Source organism: Amblyomma maculatum, chromosome 1, assembly GCF_055883805.1.
Source record: "Amblyomma maculatum isolate TAMU_Amacu chromosome 1, ASM5588380v1, whole genome shotgun sequence".
Classification (NCBI taxonomy): Eukaryota; Metazoa; Arthropoda; class Arachnida; order Ixodida; family Ixodidae; genus Amblyomma; species Amblyomma maculatum.
The window spans coordinates 117868927-117887506 of record NC_139344.1 but is presented as its reverse complement, the minus strand read 5'-3'; the positions used below and the strand labels follow the sequence as shown (position 1 = coordinate 117887506).

At 44.9% G+C, this 18580-nt stretch overlaps 1 long non-coding RNA gene across 2 annotated transcripts in view; it reads right to left on the bottom strand.

Moving 5' to 3' along the window:
• The window catches only part of LOC146203690 (uncharacterized), a 371705-nt gene that overhangs the window by 239020 nt on the left and 114105 nt on the right, over nucleotides 1-18580 (bottom strand). Inside the window, exon 1 of one of the 2 annotated variants that reach the window (XR_014703904.1) lies at nucleotides 2310-2730. The exons of the other annotated variant lie outside the window; for it this stretch is intronic. This is a non-coding gene — a long non-coding RNA (uncharacterized LOC146203690). Of the gene's footprint in view, nucleotides 1-2309; nucleotides 2731-18580 lie in introns of those variants that run through there. 2 annotated transcript variants of the gene reach the window in all.

The window sequence follows — 18580 nt, the reverse complement described above, 5'->3', positions numbered from 1 at the left end:
GTGTTCTTGTGCTGATCAAGTGGCACACCAAGGTATTTGCCCGGTGTTATCGTCTATCTGATGTTGCAAAAGTATTCCGGTGTGTGTTCCCAGTCTCCATACCATAAACCTAAACATTTAGTCCAGTTAATTGCACTGCCAGTAGCCTTACAGTACTCCACAGCTTCTTTGGCAACTTCCTTTACGCTGTCTTGGTCCGCACAAAACACTGCGATGTCGTCAGCGTAGGCTAGGACCTTAGCTGCAACATTGAAAAATGTGCATACCCTGTAATAGCTTGGCTGGAGAGAAGCCCTAAACAGAAAGGTTCCGAGTATAAGGCAAAGAGAAGGGGTGACAATGGACACCCTTGTCGAACAGAAGATAGCACCGGTATGCATTCACTCAATTTACTATTTATGACTAATTTTGCAACGCAGACTTTGTAAACCATTTAAACACCATTTGTGATTACACTCCCGATATTTACATGCTCCAAAAGTGCATACAAGATATCATGCCCAACTCGATCAAAGGCCTTGTGCAGGTCTAGTTGTAACATTGCTACGTGATCTTGCATGACATCGCAACATTCCAATACGCTTCTCGCCACGTGAATATTGGTGAATATAGTCCTGCCTTTAATTCCGCACGTCTGATGAGGTCCTACAAGGGTTGTAATGACATTCTGCAATCTTCTGGCTAGGACCTTCATATATACTTTATAGTCCACATTTGTTAAACTTATTGGGCGGTAGTTTTCGACACAGAGCAATCTAGCCGCGTCTTCGGTTTTTGGAATCAGTACTACATGGGACTTGCGGAAAGATGGTGGGACAAAGTCTTTCCCATAACATTCAGTTATTCTACCTTGAATAACTTATACAAGGCTGCTCCAAGCCCGTCAGGTCCAGGTGACTTATGAAGACTTAATTCATCTATGGCACTTTCGATTTCCGCGGCTGTTATTTGTTTTTCCAGCATTTGCATGACGTCATCATCCAACCTGGGCATGAGTGGTAAAAAGCTCTTGGCAAAGCATTCAAGATCCTTTGGCTTCTGGCTAAGCAAGTCTCTGTAAAATTCGAAAAAGGCTCGTTCTACTAGTGCCTTTTCACTAGTAACTTTATTTTGGTAATAAATTTTGTTTATCTCTTTGTTCACCGCGTGCCGCTTCTCATCACTGAGCACCCGCTTAGTGAGCGTATCCCCAGCCCGCGACCTTATCATCGCGCCGCGATACCTGTCTTCATCGATCACTTCCAGTTTGCTCTTTGCTTCTTTTATTTCTTTTTTAAATTTTCCCGTATCGATGCTTTCTACGCTTAGCATATAGTCTAGTTCGCCACGCAGATATTTTTCGCGTTCTCTTTCCTTAAACCGCAAGACACTTGCTCTATTTATTGCGGCTATCTTTAATGTCACACTTAAACAATTCCCAAGCTTGCACAAAGTCACACATATTGCCCTGTAATAGGTATGTAATACGTTCTTCTACTTGATTAACAAATGTTTCATCATCTAATAATTTATCATTGAACTTCCACAGTTCCCAATTGAATTTGGTGGTTTTTCCTTTCTACCAAATGTGACCATAACTAAAGAATGGTCACTAAAGCTGACATGCTCACACTTGTAACTGAAACACACTGGGACAGTCGCAACAGGTACGTAAATGCGATCAAGTGTAGCATGCGAAGTACCTTGAAAGTGCGTATAATTCGCTTGGCCTTCAGGTATGAGCACATTGCCAACGTCCTCTAACTCATTCCCATTAACTATTCTCAAAAGTAACTCTGCGCTAGTGTCACGCACAAGGTTTTTGGTTGACTTATCCTCTGGTCTGCATACACAATTGAAGTCACCAAGCAATATTATACGCCTCTCACAAGACAGGTACGATTCGACGTATTGAAAAAAACACTCACGTTCCGCACGCTTATTCGGAGCGTAAACACACACTGCTCTCCATGGAGTTTCGTCAAAAAGGAAATCACACACTACTAATCTACCCGTTCCACACGTTATCACAGCCTCAACTTGGCTGATAGCCCTGCGGATTAAAATAATGCAGATTTTTGAACCGCATGGCTTACGCATACGTTGTATCTGCTGCGAAAAACTTCGACTATTCGATCTGTTTGCTCTTCACTTTCAATTTTTGTTTCTTGTACTGCAATTAAGTCGATATCATTATCTAGCAGTAGCCTATTTAACTGCTGTTGCCGTCTGCGCGCTGAGAGGCCCCTCACATAAGCGTTGCGACGCGTAGGCAAGTTTGAAAAGGACGAGCCATTTTAAAGAAAGAAGACGCCGATCATTCTACTCACACTTATAATGCAGAGCGACATAGTGATACACCAAAAGTTTCGTGTCGTGAAGCGATGCCAGTTGCACTGTACAGCACAGGTCTCACACGGTCTTTAGTCCCGATCACCGACCGGGACATATCACATCTGCTTTGCAAAACTCGCCCCCGCTAAGGCGGAGGCGTTGATGACGGAGTCTTCCGGTCTGGGGGGATGTTTGGCCTCGGTTTGAAGCTCTGACAACGGACCAGGTTGGCCTTCGTCGGTGGCTCCCCGTTGCCGTTCGCATTCCTGCCAGCTTCACACTCATTGACGTCCTCATGTGCCCGCTTTGCAGGCATGCTGGAAGCCGACGCCATGTCCACGTCTCGAGGTTCGCTCGTGGAAGCCTCCTGCAGACTTACTGGGCGAAGCGCTCGGTAGCAACGTTGCTCGGCAGGGTTTAAATGCACTCTTAATGCAATATTTCCGCCATCTGTCGCCAGGTGACGCTGCTTGAAGGAACCTACTCTTAGTCCCCTGTCTTTTGTTTGTTTGTTCTTCCTTTTTTTTTAACTTTCTTCTTTCTCCCTTTCACTTTTGGCCTGCGCACCAGTTTTGGTGCCGACCCGTTTCAAATGGTATGGCCCTGAGCATCATCATCATCATCATCATAGGAAACCCTACCGTTGAGCGAATGGAATCATGCCTCTGCTACTGCCACCCCTTTCTCTCTTTAAGCTTCCACTCCCACCTTCCTCCCTTCCTTTATGACGCGGTTCAGATTACTGCTGCTTGCCCCGCCGGGGTGGCGCAGTGGTAAGACGCCCGACCACTGTGCCGGAGTTCCCGGGTTCGAACCCGACCACGGCGGCTGCGCTTCGATGGGGGCGAAACGAAATGGCGTCCGTGTGCTGTGCGATGTCAGTGCACGTTAAAGATCCCCAGGTGGTCGAAATTACTCCGTAGCCCTCCACTACGGCTCCCTTTCTCTCTTTCCACCTTCACTCCCACCCTCCTCCCTTCCCTTACGGTGCGGTTCAGGTGTCCACAGAGCAAGTGTGACATAGACTGCGCCTTTCCCTTCCTGTGAACCAACCAACCATCAGATTACTGCGCCGGAGTACCCGGGTTCGAACCCGATCTCGGCGGCTGCGTTTCGATGAAGGCGAAATGAAGAGGCGTCCGTGTGCTGTGCGACGTCAGCGCACGCTAAAGATCCCCAGGTGGTCGAAATTACTCCGTAGCCCTCCACTACGTCTCCTCCCTCTCTCTTTCCACTTTCACTCCCACCTTGCTCCCTTCCCTTACGGCGCGGTTAAGGTGTCCACAGAAAACATGTGAGACAGTTACCGCGCGCCTTTCTCTTCCTATAAATCAATCAGTAAGATGTACACAGAACAAGTGTGACAGATACCGCGCCTTTTTTTTTTCGTGTGAACCAGTTATTCTAATTATTTACTAAATAACGTACTGGCCTAATTATTTTTCGGACACAACATTACGTCACCCTCTATCGGTTGACATCACTCATTAACCTTTATCGCTTCTCAATTGCTCACAACTGCTGCGGACAGAAATCTTCGAACGTAGCGAAGTTATGCTTTCGCATCAAAAAGAGTCCTACTTTCTCACATGTTCACGGCCTTAGAACAACGCCACAAGAAAAGAGAAGAAGAGGTGGAAAAAGAGCCACCCAATTCAAGTTAAATTCTTTCAACTGACACGCTTTTTTTTTTATTATTGTTGTGAATTGCCCTGTTCGTGGTTATAAAGAGGCCGCATATTTATTTATTTTTTCTAAGGTTAGTTTGGACAGAGTCCGGAAGTATCCCTTGAAACCCCATCGAGTGGGTACTTTCGCGAAGACAAAGAAGAAGCTTTCGAATTGCGGCTCGTGACAGAGCGTGCAAGGACTGCTTTCGAACAGCGCCTGGTGACAGAGTGTGCAAGGACTGCCAGCGTCAGCGGACGTCAGCTCGTCCAGGTGCTCTCGTCTTCCAGAATGTAAGTGCGGTTTCTTGATGAGCAGCGTTTTTACTAGCCCTTTCCTTTAAACTTTTAGGTAGAGCGGGAGTGAGCGACTTCCGCAGGATATTATTCGGAAGGCTGGTTCCTCAGCCTGCTTAGTGCAACCTGTTTGGTGCAAGGGCAGTTGGTAGAAGACTGTAATGGCGGTTGATTAGTTAGCAAATGCTAGTTGACCGAAAATAATTTACGCACTACTTTACGCCGTTGTGAGCGCGGAATCCCGATGTGTCGGAGGCGTGTTTTCGTTGATGATATGGCGGGTATGGGTCATCTGACTGCACAAACTCCGCGGGTCGACTCCTTACTAGCGGAGCCAACAGTATAGCTAGGAGCTGTTGAGGTATAGACCTGCCTGCGGGATGCTTACACATTTTAGTCGAACGACACTGCAGAGGAAAAAGAAGACCTCGCGTATCGTCCTAAAAAACTTAAGGCTAAACCACTGGTCTGCTTCAAACCAATATGCCGTCTCATTTCTCTGCTGCAAAAATTGTTGGAGCTTCGGCCTCTAGCACCACAATCTGCGCTTGTTTTCTGCAATTAGAATATCTGGTACCGAATATCGAAGAATACGGGCCCGTGCCTCGTTGGAGCGCGTGCCTTCTGAGCTCCTAAAAATTCCATGTATCTGGCTTCTGATTCACAGGCGCTCTTGTAGATGCGCGTCAGAATATCGGTCAGCACGAGCCCATGTCCCTGTGTTGCGCGTGCCTTCTGCGCGGCGTGCCCCAGTGTTCCACGTGCCTTGCTCTCGATTCATAGGCGTTCGCGTGTAGATGCGGGTCAGCTTTTTGTTGCGGAAGCAACACTATGGTAGTCGCCGAGCCATTTTGCGGAGTCGCGGGTGAGCCAAGCTGTGGATGCTCGAGTGATATGTCACAGAGCCTCCTCGGAGCCACCGCCTACTCCGCTGCGCGGGTGAATCAGAGGTGCATGCGCACCAGCTGCGCATGCACCAGGAGGGAGTGACGTCACATGGTGCACAGCAGGCGCTCTGGGCTGTCGCCCACTCTTCCGTGGCGCGGTGACTCATAGATGCCGCCGTCGCGTTCCCCGCAGATACTGCTTGCGCAATTCTACTCGAGACGCCAGCAAATGTGTGCGCGTTTCGGGTGTATGCCTTATGTAGGCTTACGCCAATCACCATTGAATCGATACTTAATAGCAATCGGATGATGTCAAGACATGATTCAAGGCATTTTCAAGATAATTTCATGATAATTTACGACTAATAACAAAAGAGTTAAACATATGCCCATAGGAACCCATGAATTTGGAGATCATCGTAGCTATCACTAACCATCACTTATAGTATGGGGTGTTTAACTATAACACTAACCAGACATTAACTAGTACTCAGAAAGTGCAAGCCATGGTTAGCTATCACTAACCGATAGTAATGGTTAGATGTTGACGTCATGATCAGGTGTAACGTCATCATGGCGTAACATCTGGTCATGTCTAATAACCGTAAGTGATAATGACGTCACATCCGGTCATGTATTCATCCCTGGACCTCGTCGGTCGGGCGTTCGATCCAGCATCCGTGCGGCGTCTTTTATTTGCCGCTTCCTCGAACTCTGACCACAGAGCATATATAGAAATATATACGCAGTGCAGTATAGGCATCAGCGTTTGGAACTGATCGACAGCAAAGAAAAAGTGCAGTATCTGTGACAATTCTAGTCAATCACAAACGGTCTCGCAGCTAAGCAGCGCGGTAGGGAAGGCTTCCACCTTGAAGCACCCGCTCCGCTTGTGTGCTGCCGCACCGAGACGACCGTTCCGGAGGGGCCAGAGTAGAGCTCACCCGCATCCGTTGTTCTCTGAAAGGTTGCCTCAAACTTTTCGCCCGCAAGTGCTGAGTGACATCTCCGGCTACTCCTCCTCACGGCCGGTCTCGAAGGAAGCGCGCTCTCTCTCGAGACCGGCCGTGTCCTCCTTTACTCCTCCTCGATCACGCCAGGGCGCGTATATCCGATCCCAACAAACGAATGCGGCGCGAGGGGGAAAACAAAGATGGAGAGGGAGAAGAGGCCTTCGGCTGGCTGTTACGAGCTGCGGCCGGCACCCCCATTCCACGCTAGCGACTCAAGGCATGGGATAGCATGGGCAGCATGGGCCTCGGCGCTCGTGTTGTTGTGGCAGCGTGCGATGCGCGTTGTTGCGTGGATGTGTGTGCGCGCTCTTGTGCTATACTTGTGCCGCGAGTCTTCTCCAAAGACCGCATGAGGCTAGTCGTCTTGTCTTGCCCCGGATGAACTAAATGCGATTTGTGCATTGATTCAATCGCTGGCGCACGGCCGCTCCACGAAGCCCTTCGTGGCTCAGACGCAGGTTTGTTACATACCGCTTACATGCAAATCGGCCCCGGAATGCGATCTATTTTATGAGGGAACGCAAGCCTTGTATTTCCGCAAGATCCCTTGTGCTGACTGCTAGAGTTTGTTCTAGTAACGTTGCTGCTAGCCGTTGGATGTGCGTGCGTGATGTGCCGCGAGACTACCCCAAAGACTGCATGAGGCTAGTGCTCTAGTGGCTAGTCTTGCCACGAATCAATTAAATGCGGTTTATTTGTGCATGTATTCAATCGCTGGCGCACGACCGCGTCATGAAACCCGTCGTGGCGCTCAGACGCAGGTTTGTGTTACATATCGTTAACATATGCAAATCGGCTCCGAAATGCTATCGCACGCCTTGTATTTAGGTGAGAACCCCACCTAAACCGTCCAGTGAAGCAAAGGCCTGCATCAAAAAAAGAAAAAAGGTGACCGTCCGTAGCTGTGCTTCAACCCCAAAAGCTGATACATTACTTTTCTGAGTGCCTCTACTGCGTGCAAACACCTTCCGCCGTGCATGTAGTGAAAAGGATTTGTGTATTTTGCAAGTGGCTTTAAACAGCTCGTGCAGCTGTTGCTTAGGTATTGCAGCAATGTGGCACTGTTCAAAGCTATCTTGTTTGCTTCTTAGTTTCGCAGGGTAGTAGATAAGAGTGAAAGGGTGCTCACAGTGTCATAAATGGCAATATAGCATCAACAAAACCTGCAGATGTCGCCCTTCATCAACAATTTTCCTTCTAGAGATTTACTTTCAGATTAAAACAAGCATTCATTGAATATCCATGCTCAGGTGGAAATTGCCACCACCAGCTGCTGCCTCTGAATACACTTTCTTTCCTTCAACATCAGGGTTAAAGGCCAGGGCAATCGCGAGTTTCGTTTCTTTTTCACTTATTTGGTCAGTAAAGAGTGTTGTTCCTCCTTCGGTGTGGTATATCTTGTTTAACTTCCATAAGTGATATAGAAAAACTGCCTATAAGAGACGTCATAGTGGACAGCTCTGCATTAATGCCATTGATTTGAGGTTCTTCGTGTGCACTGACATTGCAAGTGTGTCTTGCATTTCACCTTCATTGATATGTAGCGACCACTATGGCTGGAACTGAACCCAGGTCCTCGGCCTAGCATGTCTTAATATGAGTACTAATTTCTTTTGCAAATGCAATCCGTATAAATGTAGTTTGTTGATTGCAGACAGCAGCAGAAACAAAGCCTAGCACAAACACAGACTAGAAATCACTTTTTTCACTGGTACACACTATGTTACTTTATCTGTGTCAATGTGATGTGGGCATTAACAAAATCAGCCTTGCATGTTACACACATTTGCAAAAATGTTTTTTTTTTCTTGCGAACAAAGTGGTAAAAGTTTAATAATAATTTATTGGTACAATATATTAATCCATTTATTTCTGCTACCAGCCCGAGGTGCAATGTCTGGTGAAGGTATGTGTCTAATACTGATCAGTTAAGCGAGGCAAAATGCATGAAACAAAGTCTATTACTGTTTTCACATAGAGGAGAAGTAATTCATTTGTAGTCAGTGTGCACGAAGCAAGAAAAGTATTACCTTTGGCATGTTTTAACCTTGACAGTGTATTCCCTTGCAGCATACTTGCGCTCTTGCTGCCCATGCAGTCATGAGGGAGCTGCACTAGTTGCTACTGTTATCATATGGGCAAACTGTCCCGATGAACTAAAATGCTGGCAGGGGTATGTCGCTGTAGGTCGCTGTATGTGAGCAATCCTTCCATTTCAAGTTCCTCGGCATTAGGTCTCGCCGCTCGGCCGACAAAACCTCGAGCGTGTTGATGAGCAGCCTTATTGCCTCGGTACCCTGAGTGGGCAGGTGTCCATACGAGTTCTATCTCTCTGTCGAGTCTGATATCCGCGAGGTTGTTTCTGGCAGTATTTGATATTCTGCTACGCGAGAAGTTACGTATGGCAGTTTTTGAATCAGTGGCAATTATGTCCGCATCTGCTGTAGCGATGGCTAAAGCGATTGCGGCTTCTTCCTCCTGGTCCGAGTAGCGGACTTTGACCGAAGCAGCTGATACGCATTTACTTACTGTACTGCTTAATTACAAAGATAGCAACGGCACCGTCAGCCATATAGTAATCCAAGGCGTCGGTATACACCACCCCATCGTGATTTCGGTATTTTCTGTTTAGGGCCCTAGCTCTAGCTTTCCTCCTGCCTTCATGGAAGGAGGGATGCATGTTTTTGGGCACAGGTTTGGAGATAATGTTGTCGCCAGCTCCTCTTGGTAGTGGTCCTTGTGGTTGGCTAGTGGTTCGGCATTAATTCTCATGCGGTTGAGAATTTTTCTGCCTGCTTTAGAGTTTGTTAGTCTTTGTAGCTGCAATCAGCTCCTCTACATTGTTGTGTATCCCAAGTGAGAGAAGTTTTTCGGTTGCAGTGTTTCTGGGTAGACCTAGCCCAGCCTTGTAGGTGCTTCTAATGAGTGTCTAATTTCTCCTTGTCAGATTGAATGAGGCGGAGATAACGGACAGAGTATGTGAATCGACTTAGTACGAAGGCATGGATAAGACGACAAATGTCAGCCTCTTTCTTGCCGTTACTCTGTGTATCAGTCTAGTGATTTATCGCACAGTCATTTCCAGCCTGTTGCTAGTAACATTGCTCTTCCTATTGCTCTGGATGTAGAGCCCGAGCACTCTAATAGTATCGACTGTGGGTATGGGTAGTCCGTGCAGGCAGACTTTTATCTCTACTTTGTCTTGCGTTTTCCTTCTCACTGCTAGTAGTTCAGACTTACGTTGTGAGCATTTCAGCCCAATCTGGTTAGTGTATGACTGGACTACATTCCTCTATGTGAGCGTCCGAACCTTTTGCTACCCACAAGGTGACATCGTCAGCATATAGGGAGTATTGAAGATCTTGGATTTCTTCAAGTTTGGGAGGCAGACCTATCATTGCTAGGTTGAACAAGAAGGGAGAGAGGACTGATCCTTGCGGGGTTCCTCTGTCTCCTATTGCTATTTTGTCCGATGCAAGTCCTGCGATACTTAGCTCTGCCCGCAGTCCTTCCCGAGAGAAAGGAAGGAATGTAATTAAAGGTTTTGTTCCCTGCGTTTATGTTGGCGAGGGTTTGGAGAATGGCTTCATGAGAGACATTGTCGAAGGCTTTTTCCAGATCCAAGGCAAAAATCGCTTTGGTTCCGGTTTTGTTAGGGGGATCTATCACTTCTGCATGCAACTGAAGCATTACGTCCTGAGTAGAGAGTTGAGTTTTGAAGCCAATCATTGAGCTGGGCAGAAGGTCATTCTCTTCTGCGTAGTTCTAAAGCCTATTTAGAATAACATGTTCCATAAAATTACCTAAGCACGACAGAGATGGGCCTTAAGTTCTCTATGCTTAGTTTCTTTTTGTGTTTAGGAATAAAGACAACCTTCACGTGTTTCCACATCTGCGAAAGTTCACCTTTGTTCCCATATTCATTCATTAAGTCGTTAATTGCTGAGAGGTAGTATGTAAATGGCCAATTGCGGCCCAAATTTCCGCTTCCGCGATCTCTCTGTCGAAGTCTTCATTAGGAACCCCTTTGTACTCATAGGTAGCATTGGGGTTGCTACCGGTATTGAGATATCTGCTTTGGAGTTCACTTAGCAGATCTGCATCTGTACCTGGGTATTCATGTATGATTTGATTCATAATAGCATAATAATAACATATTAGCAGCGAAATGGCTAAACACAATCACTATAATATTTGGCTTCTGCTGTGCCTTGGTTGTATAGTCCTTCCCCCTAGCAATAGCAACACACTTTCACCATTAGTGCAGTCGTCGGCACGTCTACAATGCTGGAGAGGTGTGCTGCGGAGCGAACAAAGTGAAATTTTGTCTGGGCTGCTCTATTAGTGGTAAAGTGTAGTTGTCAGTGCAAGTAGTATGCCTATGCACCTTCAGTATAGCGCCATCATTGTTCCTAGAATTGCGCCCCTGCTCAAAAATTTCATTTTCTTTGTGCGACAGGCTGGTGTTCGAGCACTCCGGGCAGACTTGCTGACGTCTGTACATCAGTCTGTACATCAAAAGTTGCTGGTTTACCTCGTGCCCCCCACAGTACCAACCTTGTGCCATTGAACTTCTAGCTGCTTCCTAGAATAAATTAAATCATCAACTGCTGTTCACTGATAGTTTAGTCAACAGATGCACCAGTCACAGTTAGCGTGCTGCCACCAGTGAAAACTGAATCAAAATGTGTGAAGTAGGACTGAGCTCATTTCTAAGCGTTATTTTAAATGTAAATTCTTTCAGTTCCATCATGTAATGAGTTACAGGACAAAAAGCAAAACGTTTTTTAATGCACACTGTATTAGGAACAAAAGTGTTCCTGTGACACAAACAGCCAGTGGTTAATAAAGCCATTGGGAGCTGTCTAGCTGCGTCATCGTGCGGAAGAGCTAGACTTTTTTCTATGGCTACAGTGGAGAATATGATGGGCTTTCGAGATTTTCCTCCTCAGCTAATTATATCTCTCATTTTTTTTTGTTTACACCTTAGTGAATTTACGTCCTACGAGAACTGCAGATTGCAAACTTTTTATGGCTGCAACATGCAACAACAATGGCTTTGCAAAATGAGTACATTTCTCACACCTTACAAAAGTTTAAACACCTAATCTTTTCGGCACAATGAAAAACATACTTCTAAGGTAATCATTCCATGAAATTTTTGTTAGAAATGCTGTAGAAAAGTTTTTACCAAGAATATTTTCATCAGTAGATGTTACTGATGTCTTTTGTTTGTATGAAGAAGCTGGAAACCATGATAAATGAGCAAAATGTCAATCACAGGCGGGCAAAAAGGATGTATTGAAAGCTAATATAAAAAGAAAGCTCTGCTGCCAGACATTCATTTTTTTTTACTGAAGAGAATAATATATATATAAGTTCCCGCACCCAGCCGTTATGGCACTTTGACAAACGCCTAAGTCTATGCAAGCATTAAATGACCGTGGTCGCCATTGCAGCCAAGAAATGCAAAACATTGTGGTTCCACTGAGTGACAGAAGCTAGACGCACTTCACTGGCGAAGTGAAGGGAGCATTTATAATCAGCAGAGTGATGGCCAGAGAGTGCATAAACTAAAATAGAACATGAACGCTCGTGAAAGAAAAAGAAAAAAATCATGTGCACTCTAATACTTCACCGAGATGTGGCCATATGGTGGGATGCACCGGTAACGGCAAGGTTTCACAGCAATGTAACACTCTAGCTCATTTGATAAGATTTTCAGTGATAAATAAATCCTTTTGCTTCCTGTACTGCTCTCCTCAATTGCAAGGCAAGAGCTTGCCATTTCCATCATAATTTATGACACATTTTGGTCTGTTAGTCTCTTGAATGTGAATGTGAAGAAACCACCTACACATATTTCCGCCGCTTTGTGATTCTGCCAAAAACAAATTCCGATAAATGAAGATTACAATCAGTTCGCAACTGCGTTTAAGATAGTTAGTGTATAGTGAGAACTCGGTATTTTTTCTGTATTTCTACCCAAGCATGCTTCGTGAATGTGCGGACAAACCCAATCATTATCCGAAAATTATCTGCATCAACTCAGCTGCGTTTTCAACTGTTGAGGACAGTATAAAAAAAAAAAAATTCGGAGTGAGAAAAGCATAACAGAGAGATTGCTGGCAACACTCCCAGGCTTTCCACATTAGGTGTACTGTAGATGCAAGATGTGTAGTGCTGAATGACCCTATAATTCGTCTCTTGTGCTTGATTGTACAAGTGCAAAACTAAAGGAAGTGCGAGTTGCTTTAAAGTCACTCATAAGGCAAAGCCACTTGCCTATGTCGCAAGGAACCCATCACAGAAAGAGCACAATACAGGAGCCTCGAGGCACAACATACACTGACACGTGACCAAGAGAAGATGGTTTGTACTTATCGTGTTAATACAGTTCTTTACAGCTTTTGCTTAACAAAACTTTTCAGAGTTGTATATAATTCCTCATTAAAAACTACCTAGCACTAGTTCTAAGGAAAGTTCACATTTTTACAGCCATCTTCTACAAAATATAACTTGCCAGTACAATAATCTCAAAGCAGTGCACAAAACAGCTTTTGATAACTGCATCTCCCGAATGCAATTTCAGCGATTTCAGAGAAAGTTGCAAATTCCCTGCAGTATACCTTTAGCAGTGGCTCTGGCTAGAACCCTTTGGTGCTCCTAGAGGAGGACTAAAGGGTTTTGGTACAGCTGCTACTCTCACCACTTAATCGCATTCCAAGTGGCACTTGTGGTATTAGACCTATTGCCGCATTGGTTGGGGGTGACCCTTGTGAGCAATCTCAATATTCGGCTATGCACAACCGAATTAGTATACTCGGACGAACAAGGTTTAACAGCCACTGCTGTAGCTTTGGATCTCTCTATTTACATATAGTTGCCGTCTCTCCTACTTCCACCGTAATCTTTCAGGTAAAAAACGATTAAAGTAATAATTTTCCATTGAATATCCTGTGAAACAACAATAATAAAAATTTCCATATGCTTTACTTGATTTCAATCACTTTTAGCTTTTTTCATATGCATGTCGTCACGAGCCATTCATTTTCCTACCCTTGTCTGTGCACGAAAGGAATGAAGTTGTTATAAAACTGCTGCATGGAAACCACAACAAAGAAGGAACAAATAGATGAAAGCAAAGCTGCATACATTTTTGTGATAATGAACGAACTAGTTCAGCTCGATTAAAGGAACAATGAAAAGGTATTTGCTGTGGCTAGAAAAGCACTAACGATTAGTATTTCATCACTCATTTCCACGACACAAATTTTTAAGCTGGTTTTACTATCGCAGATGGAGGTAAAAAATAATGCCCCTCCTTTCCTTTCAACTCGACACACGCTGATGAGAAAAGTAAAGAAAATGTCACAACCATTCCCCACTGTGGCCCATTTCGCCTGCATCATTTGGTCCCAGATGGCCAAGTTTATGTCAGTAGGGGGCAGCTAAGAGTAGGCCGTGAGATGATGTCCAAATAGACTGCGAAAAGCAATTTTGAGAAATTTGTAAATTAAAGGGGGTATGCAGAGACATTTCAAATTTGACTTGAATACCAACAAAGAAAATCCTAGAAATGTACTGCATTACAATATGACAATAATTACCTTTATAGGTTCCTTTTAGCATATTTCCTCAAAAATAAAATAAAAATAAAACCTTAAAAAAAAACCGCGAGAAATGAGAAAAAAACCTGGAAGAAATCAGCCCTAATGCGATAGTTTTAATGGCTTCCCCTGCAGATCATTACTTTACAACTCGCTGAATCACCAATTCCTGAATTTGTGACACTATTATCCCACACCTACTCATTAGCTTATACTCGTGAGCTACCACATTACGTGAAACACCAACAGCCATAGCTAAAACGACCTGCTTCAACCAAGAACGTGCCTGCATGGCATAGGAGTAACGTGCTTGACTCATCTGTTTCATGCCTGTTTAGTACGGATGAATTACTCGAGTTGTTTTTAAATGGGCATAACACGTTCAATTAGTCTAGGCTACACTGGTGTGGGCCTGCTGTGTTGCAGCTAGAGAAGAGATGCCATGTAACGTCAGTTGTCTGCTCTGTGTGAGGAGGGAGACAATGGCTGCCAACCACTCCACTCGGCGCACGGCACTCGGTTGAGGCTCCCAGCTGGCTGCTCCGATCGATAAGGATACGATGCATCGCCGTTGTAGCTTGCGCCATCAATGGGAGCTGCTTGTTACAGTATAGAAGGCTTCCGGTGGGTCCGATACTCATTTCCCCCTCCATCTCAAAGGAGCTGCTGGAGTCAGGAGTTCCAAGTCGGCCATGTCTTGTGGCTTTGTGGCGACAGACAACCTGCTGACCAGTCAGTGCACGGTCTTCTCACCTGCCAACTGCTACCTGCCGGAGGCATGCCCATGATTTTTCGCTCACATCAATATTGCTGCTGTTGCTGGATTTTCTGGAAAACGAAGTCTTTAAGCTATCATATCAAAACAATGCCGCAGAAGCTAAATGATACTTGGGCTCGAGGCAAGGCTGGCATTATGCAAAAAGGAACAGGGGCCGAATACATTGTAGGCTGAAGATCTCAGGAGCGAAGGACGAGACAGCAGATAAGGATCTAGACTAGAACAGACCAGCCAACTGTGGTTTCACGTGCCACTGCCAGCCGGCGTCCTTTTTCATTTTTCCAGCGGCCATGCTTTGGCCACAGTCTTTGCGCAGCCAGAGGAAGGCGCTACACCATGAAACTGTTTGATTTGGAACTGGCTCGCTTTGCCGCAATGTCATTTTGACATTGGCATAGGTGAGCAAACATTTTGGTAGGACGAAAAGGCAACAGCAGCCAATCGGCCATCGAGCGAGCTTTATTCTGCACTCACGAGAAGGTACCACTCAACTGAATTTGCGCGGGAAGCCTGTAAAATTTTTAACACAGCAAAATTTTTGCAGTGTTTTGCAGAAAGTCTGCTGTCAGCGTTATGGAATGTTTGAGCATTATGAGCGAAAAATCACAGGCATGCCATTGCCAGAAAAAAATATGCATCTCAGTGCAAAAAACACAGGGCGAAGAAAGGAGACAGACGCAGGGCAAATGCTTCAAAGGATGCAGGACGAAGCGTTCATACTGCGCCTGTCTCCTTCCTTTATCCTGTGTTTTTTGTACCCGCAGTCGTCATACCAATACCAACTAGCCCGTCTTTCCACTTTAACTTTGTCAGAAAGTAGTTGGCAGCTGACATGGCCGGGCGCTTACAGGGTATCAGGTTGTCTGATGGCAGAAGGCTAAACGGCATGGCCACTTTGGCAAGTGCTGCAAACTCAGACTTTGCCTTTGAGATAAGAGGGTGAGATCGGGATCCAGCCCTCCAAGACCCTTGGATCTTGAGTAGGACACACTGCTTCTAGGCCCAGGTAGGACAAAGGTCTCTCCCATATGTTCTGTCATAACTCACTAGGCACGTCAAGATGTTAAATTGTTTGCATGAAATGTCAACCACGATATTGCACATGAAAGAACTGAACAATTGACTGCTACAAACTTGGCTTGACACTGCATTTAATCTTTGTTTCATCAAGATTTCTTATAACAGAAAACTTTTTATGAGGCAGTTTGAGTCTAGAATCAATGTGTACCTGTTAGCAAGGTATGACTAATTGTACTGGTGTTATAAAATGCTTTGGAAGCAATAACGGGCACACAATGCATGCTCATAACTGGGAGGTGAAAGAAGCTTGCTTGTGAGAACTTTATGCAAAACTGTGCAAAATATGAGCGCTCGTTACATTTGTGCAGCTGTGGAAGATGGTGGCTTAATTATTTCTCCCTTGTCCCTACATTTCACGCAATTACCTTTGAATCAAGATTGCTGAATAATTGAGCTATAATTCAGTTTGCAGCATGAAGTTCATACTTACCTAGAGAGCATGTACTATGGTTGCATTATCTAGCTCTCTTATTTTGCGCATTTTGAAATGCAGCTTTTGAAAGTTTTCACAAAGCCATGGCAGCACTCGCGCATCGTCAGAGTATCACCAACGAAACAGCCGCAGGCATCTGAAAAAAGCTGCAGTACGCTAGTCTTTTTAGGACAGCAGGCCCCGTCTCAAATATTAGGTTGTTTACAGCCTTGCCAGAGACGTGTGCTTCGGAATAAGCCCTGAGCTGCGTTCTAGCTACAACACCCGTATGGAGTCCTAAACGAAGGGTCATCTTTTAGTTATCACTGCATGGAACACACCGCGCCTACGCTGCTCGTCGTCCTCGGGTCTCCGTCCGCTGGTCCGAACCATGATCCACTGCCGAAGTTTACAACGTTCCTGATGATGAAAGCTCTATGGCTCCACTTTGATGATGTCCGAATTCAAAACCACCGGGTACAAGTTTCTTCCCGTGCTGCGCATGGTGCTGCGCCACAATGCGCCATGCTGCTAATGTCGCTGTGGTTGCGTTGTGTTGCTACGCTGCTACCTATTGACTGCCTGACTACTGCTACTGTTTACATACAATCATGTGCCTTTAGACACATTACAAATTATTTTGTTTACTCGTCATAACACAAAATACAATATAATTCACTACTTTGCGTGCATGTTTTGGAACAGTTAAATGTGGCTATATTTGACAGATTTTGTTTTTTCTCTTAGTGTCATTGATGTTATTTTGCAAGATGGCTGTGCCCAGTATAGCGAGCTCGCTATCTCTTCAGAATATCTCAGAGGTTTGTTTTGCTCCTCCCGGTTTGCAAAGCATTTCTTTTGAAATTAACCTTAAACGAGTGTGGAAACAGTTGCGCTGCAAGTTCACATTTTTTCCCAGCAATAGTGCTGAAGATGTTGGTTTTCTGATGACCAACTCAGGCACCGTCTGCTTCCACATTAAGCCGGATTTTAAACTATTGGCTTTCGTGAATTGTCTTGTGCTTACGAAAATGCACTACAGATATTTATGTTCTGAATGTATGCGGTTTTCACGGACGCGGTCCGCTGTTACCATAGGGTGTCTACGGCTGTTGCCGCATGTGTTGCCCGCAAGTACTTGGCTCTGGCTAGTAGCATAATGTTGATCCGAGTTTTAAAGCGTCTGCCTGTCTAGTTTTACTGCACTGGCGCTAGATCCATATAGTTCTTTGGTGGTGCCACCGTCATTAATTGAAGTTTCTACTGTTGTACTACTGCTTCGAGATTTGAGCGCTCATGCTTCAAACTGTTCGATTGAGACTTGTGCTGTTGGGCAAGTTGGTTCGACTTCAAGGCCAAAATGGACAACACACACGACTCAATTTCGTCGTTGCCTTTGCGCTGGTTGCCTAAATCATTATTTTTTATCCTTTACTCTGTAAGCGGTCACACATCAATCATAAGTATTTTTGTGGGGGTTTGGTATGTCGTTGCTATATTTATTTGTAGCTGTGGGGCCGACCAGTTGTAACTTACTGCCTCCCCCATTAGATATCCACTGCAAGGCAGTACAAACTACAATCGAAACATGCAAATTCTAGCTTTGTAAAACATATGTACACTTGGTTAGCAAGCCTGGCTTTTTGCTTGATGGTAATAGAGTGTTTGTAAATAGATGAAGAGCCGCAAAGTGGTTCGCTCTCCCTAAGCCAGGGAAGCCACATTTTGGTCAAAGTGTTTTTTTCTTTAGAAATAGCAATACAGCATACCCTACATACATACACTTGAGTAGATGCATGCAACTTTTTTTTTTTTAACCAAATTATAACAGCTCGTGCGTGCTGTTCAGATGTCATTGCTGTGCAGTAAACAAATTGAAGGAAATTGCCTGTCTTTGTTGAAATTGTGTGTTCTTGTGTTTTTCACCGGTACATTAGAAAAGCAATAGTGCTTCAATCAGTTTGACTTCTGCTGTGTAATTTAAGACGTCATAAAGTCCTTGTTAAATTTAATACTGGAGTGCTCTGCCAGTAGTCATCTTAAATATTGTGGTTATCCAATCCTTTCATGCCACAACAAAAAGGAAACATACTAAATGTATATGCAGCATGAATGAAGACGAGAGTTCGGTTGCTAAAAAAGGGGACAGCTGGACAACTGCCTTAATGTGGGTACAGACCTCTTCAGACTTGAGTTGCAGGTAGGATATGGCCTACAAAGCACAGTTCAAGGAAGGATGCTGACAATTGTTTGTTGCTGCTAGGTTAAATGTACCTTTTTGGCCCAGAAACCATAGTCCCCAGAGTTCATAACATTTTCACAACCATTTCAAGCTTATTGGTTCCATCAAAACCTATGGTACCTACCAGGCTGTTTGATAACACACATCCACAAGCTTTTGTCTGTAGGGGGTGCTAGGAAGCTGCTAACAGATATGGCCTACAAAGCACAGTTAAAGGAAGGATACTGACAATTGTTCATTGCTGCTAGGTTAAATGTACCTTTTTGGTCCAGAAACTGTAG